Source organism: Diorhabda sublineata, chromosome 11 (genome assembly GCF_026230105.1).
Source record: "Diorhabda sublineata isolate icDioSubl1.1 chromosome 11, icDioSubl1.1, whole genome shotgun sequence".
NCBI classification, from domain to species: Eukaryota; Metazoa; Arthropoda; class Insecta; order Coleoptera; family Chrysomelidae; genus Diorhabda; species Diorhabda sublineata.
In genome coordinates, this window is record NC_079484.1 from 16,438,680 (window position 1) to 16,448,809 (window position 10,130).

General features: G+C 22.7%; 2 pseudogenes; one reads left to right on the top strand and one right to left on the bottom strand.

The window, feature by feature from the left end:
• On the top strand, positions 1 to 3,053 carry LOC130450055 (cytochrome c oxidase subunit 1-like; annotated as a pseudogene).
• A 3,058-nt stretch (positions 3,054 to 6,111) lies between these two features.
• Positions 6,112 to 7,692, bottom strand: LOC130450056 (NADH-ubiquinone oxidoreductase chain 5-like; annotated as a pseudogene).
• Positions 7,693 to 10,130: the final 2,438 nt, after the last annotated feature.

A 10,130-nucleotide genomic window follows, 5' to 3' on the forward strand; every position in this document is an offset into this window, starting at 1 on the left:
ATGTGCCTGAAAAAAGGGTAATTTTGATAGAATTAATTATGTGTAATACACCCCTCAAAAAAATTACACTTAATAGATTAAACTATTTCTTTTAACATCAAAAGTTAATATACATCTCATATTAAAGTGTAAAAAAGGTAAGCTAAATTTAAGCTACTGGGTTCATACCCCATTTATAAAGGTTTCTTTCCTTTTTAATAATAAAATTATATAAAATACTATTCTTTAACTCAATAATAATTGGGACATTAATTTCAATTTCAGCTTATTCTTCATTTAATATATGAATTGGTCTTGAAATTAATCTTTTAAGAATTATCCCTTTAATAAAATCAAATAAAAATATTTACCCTGCAGAAGCATCTTTAAAGTATTTTATTACCCAAGCCTTAGCCTCTACTATTATTTTATTTGCTGTAATTATATCATTAATCTCCTCAGATGATATCCCTAATAATTCTGATACTTGATTAATGATAACCCTTAACTCAGCATTATTAACAAAATTAGGAGCTGCTCCCTTTCACTCCTGATTTCCCGAAGTAATAGAAGGATTAAATTGAATAAACGGACTTATTTTATTAACATGACAAAAATTAGCCCCTATAATTTTAGTGATGTATAATTTAAGTATAACCCAATTTTTAACATTTGTAATTATTACTTCTTTTATTGTAGGAGGAATTTTAGGATTAAATCAAACAAGTTTACGAAAAATTATAGCTTATTCTTCAATTAATCATATTGGTTCAATACTCGCAGGAATAATAAATTCTAAATTACTTAATTTGATTAGTATATTTTATTATCTATTTTTTTATTAGGTTAAATATTATTATTTTTTTTTATAAAACTAAATTTATTTAACCTAAACCAGCTTTTTAATGCATTGAATACGAATAAATTAATGAAATTATTTTTTATTTTAAATTTTTTTTCTTTAGAGGGTTTACCCCCCTTTTTAGGGTTTCTTCCAAAATGAATTGTGGTTAATAACTTAATTTTAAATAAAATATATTCTCTAAGATTAATTTTAATCATTACAACGTTAATTACCTTATACTTTTATATTCGGTTAACATTTTCTTTATTAACTATTTTAATAACAGAAAATCTAGTTAAACCAACAAAATTTAACAATTTTATCTTTTTATTTTTGAATGCATTTACTTTACTTTACTTTAAAGATTTAAGTTAAGTTAAATTATCAACCTTCAAAGTTGATTATTTATTTGATCTAAGCTTTAAAAATTATTTACCTTTATATTTGCAATTTAATATCATACTTGATTATAAGGCTTGGTAAAAGAATATTAATATTAATAAATAAATTTACAATTTATCGCCTGAACTCGGCCATTTTACCGAATAAATGGTTGTTTTCAACAAATCATAAAGATATTGGAACATTATATTTTATTTTTGGAATCTGGGCTGGAATAGTAAGTACTTCCCTTAGAGTACTAGTACGAACAGAGTTAGGAAGACCCGGAACTTTGATTGGAAATGATCAAATTTATAATGTAATCGTAACTGCTCATGCATTTATCATAATTTTTTTCATGGTAATGCCAATTATAATTGGAGGTTTTGGAAACTGATTAATCCCTTTAATAATTGGTGCCCCAGATATAGCCTTTCCCCGAATAAATAATATAAGTTTTTGATTATAACCTCCCTCTTTATTTCTTCTAATTATAAGAAGAATTGTAGAAAGGGGTGCAGGAACTGGATGAACAGTTTACCCCCCTCTTTCATCTAATATTGCACATGGAGGATCTTCAGTAGATTTAGCCATTTTTAGTTTACACTTAGCTGGAATTTCTTCAATTCTAGGTGCTATTAATTTTATTACTACAGTAATTAATATACGACCTAAAGGTATAACTTTAGATCGAATACCTTTATTTATATGAGCTGTTGTAATTACAGCAATCCTTTTACTATTATCTTTACCAGTTTTAGCAGGAGCTATTACTATATTATTAACTGATCGAAATCTGAATACTTCTTTTTTTGACCCTGCTGGAGGTGGGGACCCAATCTTATATCAACATTTATTTTGATTTTTTGGACCCCCTGAAGTTTATATTTCAATTCTCACAGGTTTTGATTTAATTTCTCGTATTGTAAGACAAGAGAGTAGAAAAAAATAAGCTTTTGGAACATTAGGAATAATTTATGCTGTAATAGCAATTGGTTTATTAGCGTTTATTGTTTGAGCTCATCATATATTTACAGTAGGCATAGATGTAGACACTCGAGCTTATTTTACATCAGCTACTATAATTATTGCAGTTCCTACTGGAATCAAAGTTTTTAGATGATTAGCTACTTTTCATGGATCAAGAATTAATTATAGACCGGCAAAATTATGGACACTAGGATTTATTTTTTTATTTACAGTTGGAGGATTAACGGGAGTAGTCTTAGCTAATTCTTCAATTGATATTGTTTTACATAATACTTATTATGTTGTAGCCCACTTTCATTATGTTCTTTCTATAGGTGCAGTATTTGCAATTATAGCAGGAATTGTTCAATGATTCCCTTTATTCACGGGTCTAACCTTAAATAATTTCTACTTAAAAATTCAATTTTTTATTATATTTATTGGAGTAAATTTAACATTTCTTCCACAACATTTTTTAGGACTAATAGGAATACCACGACGATATTCAGATTACCCTGATATTTTTACTCTATGAAATATTGTTTCATCAATTGGATCTTTAATTTCCCTTATTAGAGTAATTTTTTTATTATTTATTTTTTGAGAGGCTTTCTCTATACAACGAAAAAGAATTAGTTCATTAAGAATGAATTCTTCAATTGAATGATTACAATTTAACCCACCAGCAGAACACAGTTATTCTGAATTATCAATATTATCTGCTAATTTCTAATATGGCAGATTAGTGCATTGGACTTAAACCCCAAACATAAAGTTTAAACTTTTTTTAGAAATTTCAACTTGAAAAAGTTTCATATTACAAGATAGAGCATCACCTTTAATAGAACAATTATCATATTTTCATGATCATGCTTTAATAATTTTAGTAATTATCACTGTTTTAGTAGGACAATTACTATTTTCATTATTTTTTAATAAATTTTTACATCGTTACTTATTAGAAGGTCAATTAATTGAAATTATTTGAACTATTTTACCAACTATTACTTTAGTTTTTATTGCTATTCCTTCACTTCGATTAATCTACATCCTAGATGAAATTAATAACCCAATAATTACTATTAAAACAATTGGACATCATGATACTGATCTTATGAATATTCAGATTTTAAAACTATTGAATTTGACTCATATATAGTTCCAATTAATGATATAAATTCATTTAATTTTCGTCTTTTAGATGTAGAAAACCGGGTAATAATTCCATTTTGAATCAAATATATATTCGAATATTAGTTACATCTGCAGATGTGATTCATTCATGAACAATTCATTCACTAGGAGTAAAAATTGATGGTACTCCGGGACGATTAAATCAAACAAGATTTTCAATTAATCGATCAGGATTATTTTACGGACAATGTTCAGAAATTTGTGGATCTAGCCATAAATCTCACATAAATACTTTTCTAAATGAATTATTAAAATAATTGAATTATCATTAGATGGCTGAAATTAAGCAATGGAATTTTAATATCTATCATCTATAATATTATAACGGATATTTCTAATGAAAAATTTAGTTAATTTATAACATTAGCTTGTCAAGCTAAAATAATCACTTTGATAATTTTTAATTCCACAAATAATACCATTATACTGATTAACATTAATATTTTTCTTTTTAAGAATCTTCTTTTGTTTTAATAATTTAAATTATTTTAATTTTTTTTATAAAATTGAAACAACTGAAACTAAAACTAATAAAATAAATTTTAATTGAAAATGATAATAAATTTATTCTCATCATTTGATCCTAGTTCAAATTTTAACTTTTCATTAAATTGATTAAGAACCTTAATTGGATTAAGAATTATTCCTCCATTATTTTGATTAGTTCCTTTACGATTTAATATTTTTTGAAATAAAGTTATTATAACTTTACATAAAGAATTTAAAATTTTATTAGGAAATTATAAATCGCAAGGAAGAACCTTAATCTTTATTTCTTTATTTTCTATTATTTTATTTAATAATTTCTTAGGTTTATTCCCTTATATTTTTACAAGAACAAGGCATATAACTTTAATGTTAAGATTAGCTCTACCATTATGAGTAAGATTTATAATTTATGGGTGATTAAATAATACTATTCATATATTAGCTCATTTAGTTCCTCAAGGAACTCCTCCAATTCTTATACCTTTTATTGTATGTATTGAAACTATTAGAAACGTAATTCGACCCGGAACCTTGGCTATCCGTTTATCAGCAAATATAATTGCTGGTCATTTATTAATAACTTTGTTGGGTAACACAGGACCAATAATAACAATTACCTCAGTAAATTTACTAATTATTGTTCAAATTTCACTTTTAACACTCGAATCAGCAGTTGCAATTATTCAATCTTACGTTTTTGCTATTTTAAGAACTTTATATTTTAAACAAGTAAATTAATCTCGATACATAAAAATCACCCTTTTCACTTAGTTGATATTAGCCCATGGCCTTTATTATATAATAATAACATATTAATAATCGGTTTATTAATTACAATATTAATTATATATCAATGATGACGGGATATTGTTCGAGAAGGGACCTATCAAGGATTACACACTTTCTTAGTTACTAAAGGATTACGTTGAGGTATAATTTTATTTATTACATCTGAAGTATTTTTTTTATTTCTTTTTTTTGAGGATTTTTCCATAGATCATTAGCTCCTAGAATTGAATTAGGATTATTATGACCTCCTAAAGGAATCCAAACATTCAACCCAATTGAAATTCCTCTTCTTAACACTTTAATTTTATTAACATCAGGATTAACTGTAACATGAGCCCATCACAGATTGATAGAAAATAATTTTACTCAAGGCCTCCAAGGATTAATTTTTACAGTTATTCTAGGAATCTACTTTACAATCCTACAAGGATATGAATATATCGAAGCTCCGTTTTCTATTGCAGATTCAATTTATGGCTCTTCTTTTTTCATAGCAACAGGATTCCATGGTTTACATGTAATTATTGGAACAACATTTTTATTAATTTGTACAATTCGTCAATTTTTAAATCATTTTTCTTCTATCCACCATTTCGGATTTGAAGCAGCTGCCTGATACTGACACTTTGTTGATGTAGTATGATTATTCTTATATATTTCTATATATTGATGAGGTAGATAATTTATATAATATAAAAATTATATTTGACTTCCAATCAAAAAATCTAGATTCTAGTATAAGTAATTAAAATTTTAATAAGATTAATAATAATAAGTTGCTTAATTTTAATACTACTAACAATTATTTTAAATTTAATTTCTAAACAAAGATATTATGATCGAGAAAAAAGAAGCCCTTTTGAATGTGGGTTTGATCCTAAAACTTCAGCTCGTCTTCCCTTTTCACTACATTTTTTCTTAATTGCAATTATTTTTTTAATTTTTGATGTTGAAATTACCTTACTTTTACCATTAATTATAACAATAAAAATTTCTAACATTATAAATTATTCAATAATTTTAATTATCTTTATTTTTATTTTACTGTGAGGTTTATACCATGAATGAAACCAAGGAGCATTAAATTGAATTAATTAGGATAATAGTTAATTATAACATTTAAGTTGCATTTAAAAATTATTGAATAAATCAATTTATCTTAAATAAGAAGCAAAATATTGTATTTAGTTTCGACTTAAAAGTTTGATTTTATATAAATCCTTATTTTTAATTGAATCCAAAAAGAGGTCTATCACTGTTAATGATCAAAATGAGTTATTCTCCAATCAAAGAAATAAGAAAATTAAGAATAAGCTTCTAACTTAATTCTTAAGCAATGAAATTTTGTTTTTATTTCTATTTATATAGTTTAAAAAAAAACATTACATTTTCATTGTAAAATTAGATTTTTTCTTATAAATACTTAAAAGTCTTTAACTTCCTTAATTTCTTCAAAATTACACTCTTTATAAGCTATTTAAGTAAATATTTAATAATAAAAATATTAATAATAATAAATAAATTTTTAAATGATTAATTGAAAATAATTGTATTAAAGTTAACATTTTCAAATTTTTTGATATCTGTTGACTACCATAATATTCTAATCAACCTTGATCAAAAATTTTTAAATATAATTTTCCTATATATAACGGTAAATAATTAACCCCTAATGTAGATAAATAAGGCATATTTCATATTATACTTATAAATAACCTTGAAGTTAAAAATTTTAAAGTTAATAATTGATAAGAAAGTTTAAATTTAGCTAATTCATACCCTAACCACCCTCCAATTATAATTACAAATAAAGTTAATATTTTTATAAAAAAAGTTAAACAAATAAAATAAGGTGTAGAAAAAAGTAATCATGAAAATAATCTACCTCTAAAAACAACAAATAAAATTAACCCTCTTATTCCTTTTAATATAATTATTCTTCCTTCTTGAATAATATGCAAAGACATAAAATTAAAACTTCCAATTATTGAATAATAAGTTAAACGAAACCTATAAGAAACGGTTAATCCAATAGAAATATGAAAAATTAAATAAATATAAATATTTAAATAATTTATTGATATAAATTCAACTATTAAACCTTTAGAATAAAATCATGATATAAAAGGTAAACCACATAAAGATAAATTACAAATATTTAAATAAGTACATGTTAGAGGTAAATATTTAACTAACCCACCTATAAAACGAACAATTAAATAAGTTATGAATAATATTACCTGCACACATAAATAGTAAAGCTTTAAATAAAGCATGAATTAATAAATGAAAAAATGCTGATTTATATTCCCCTATTGCTAAAATTAATATTATTAAACCTAATTGTCTTAAAGTTGATATAGCAATAATTTTTTTTAAATCAAATTCAAAATTAGCCCCTAAACCTGATATAAATATTGTTATTGATGAAATAAATAATAAAATTATTATTAAATTATTACTAAATGAAAAATTAAAACGAATTAATAAATAAACACCAGCAGTGACTAATGTAGAAGAATGAACTAAAGAAGAAACAGGAGTGGGTGCAGCTATAGCAGCAGGTAACCAAGAAGAAAAAGGAATTTGAGCCCTTTTTGTTATTGCCGCTAAAACTACTAAATACCTAATTATTTGTATAATATAATCTTCCTTTATAATTTCTAAATAAAAAATAAAATTTCATCTACCAAAATTTAATATTCAAGCAATAGATATCCATAAAGCTACATCACCAATTCGATTACTTAAAGCAGTTAATATTCCAGCTCTAAGACTTTTTAAATTTTGATAATAAATAACCAAACAATAAGAAACTAATTCCAATCCATCTCAACCCAATAAAATAGAAATTAAATTTGGTGAAATAATTAATAATATTATAGATAGAACAAATATTACAACCAATAAAATAAATCGATTTTTATAAATATCCCAGATATATATTCCTCCCTATAAAAAATTACTATAGAAGAAATAAATAAAACAAAACTTATAAACAACACAGATATTCAATCTAACAAAACAACAAAATAAATATTAGTAGAATTTAATATTATAAAATTAAGCTCTAAAATATAAGTTAAATTTATAATCAATAAATATAATGAGAATCCTAATAATATTAATCTCAAATATAAAAATATTACAAAATAAATATAACAAATAATCTAAAATCTTTATTTATATCTTTAGTACCACAAACTAATATTTTTATTAAACTATTTAGATTAAATTCATTGTACTAAAAATTCCAATTTTATAAACAATAAATTTAAAGGTAACCAATGTAAAATTATTAGTAAATATTCACGACTTAACCCTCTATTAAATATATATAATCCTGAATAATATTGACCATGTTGAGTATATGAATATAAAAACAATGAATAAACAGCTCTAAAAAATGATATTAAAGATAAAAATAATATACTAAATAAACTAAAAGATAAAATCCTATTGATTAATAAAATTTCTCTTATTAAATTTAATGAAGGTGGAGCAGCCATATTATAAGAAACTAACAAAAATCAAATTAACCTTAAATTAGGTATAATATTTAATAAACCTTTATTTAAATATAGCCTTCGACTATGAATTCGTTTAGCTAAACAAAATAAACCTGAGGAACATAAGCCATGAGCTAATATTATTAATAAAGCTCCTCATAATCCTCAATAATTTAAAGTTATAATTCCCGCTAAAACTAAACTTATATGAGAAACAGAAGAGTAAGCAATTAAAGATTTTATATCACTTTGACGAATACAAATTAAAGAAACAATAAAACCCTCTAATAAACAAATTATTATAAAAAAATATTCAAATTTATTAAAAATTGCTTAAAAATAAGTATAAACGGTAAAAGTCCATATCCTCCTAATTTTAATATAATTCCTGCTAAAATTATTGAACCAGAAATACGGGCCTCTACATGTGCCTTAGGAAGTCATAAATGTAAAAAAACATTGGAATTTTAACAAAAAACAAACAAATTAATACATAAAAATATAAAAAAAGAAGATAATTCTAAATTTATACAAATAAATATAGTTAAATAATATTTTTCTCTCAAATAAAAAATTATGATTATTATAGGTAATGATATTAATAAAGTGTAAAATAACAAATAAATACCAGCCTCTAAGCGTTCAGGCTGATAGTCTCATCCTATAATTAAAATTAAAGTAGGAATTAATCTAATCTCAAAAAATAAAAATATAATATATAATATAATATATAAATATAAAAAATGAATAAATTTAATAAAGAAAATGTTAAATAAAGACTTAATAATAGAATAACCAAAATTATTGAAAATAAATTATAATATTCATTATTAAAGTACAATTTAGCTCTTGCTAAAATTATTAAACTACAAATTCAAAAACTTAATAAAACTAAACTGGAAGATAATATATCCAATCCTAAAAAATATGAAATATTAAAAAGTTGAAAAAAACCTCTATAGTTAAAAATAAATCTAATAGATAAAATAAAAAAATCATTGTATTAATCAAAAATTCTTAAAACTCAATGGAATCAATATTAATAACCCTAATAAATATATTATCATAAAAAAGAAAAAGCTGTAATATAATCATTACCATGAACACGAACTATTAAAATTAATATAGACAATCCTAATGCACCCTCACACACTCTTATTGTTAAATAAATCATAGAAAAAAAGTACTTATAAGTTATGTTTCTTAAATATAAAAATAACCTAAAATATAAAGAAATAACAATAAATTCTAATCTTAATAATATTAAAAAATGTTTTCGATTTAAAACAATTTTATTATTTATTTATTTATTAATCCTCCAGAAAAAAATATAATTATTAATAAATATATTAACATTAAAGTTTTAATAATTTAAATGAAATATTGGTCTTGTAAACCAAAAATAAGGTTTCTTTTAAAACTTTAGATATAAATAATATTCATCATTAATCTCCAAAATTTTTATTTTATTTAAACTAATATCTGATATAATTATATTTTTTCCTATATTATTTATATTATCATTAATATTTATTTTTATAAGTCACCCTTTAACCTGTGGTTTAATACTTTTACTACAAACTCTAATAATTGCTCTTATCAGTAGACTTATAAGTCTAAACTACTGATATTCTTATATTCTATTTTTAATTATGATTGGAGGAATATTAATTTTATTTATTTATATAACAAGAATCGCCTCTAATGAAAAATTTAAATTTTTTAAATTTTAATATTTTTAGATCATTATTATATAAATATTATAGTACAAACAATTGAAACAAAATCATTTTATTTAAATAAAAACCTAAATCTATCTATAATAAAATATTTTAATTTTCCTAATTACTTAATTATAATTATAATAATTATTTATTTATTACTCTAATTGCTACCGTAAAAATTACAAACTTTTTAAAGGGACCTCTACGACAAATATTTTAATGAAAATACCCTTACGAAAAAGAAACCCATTA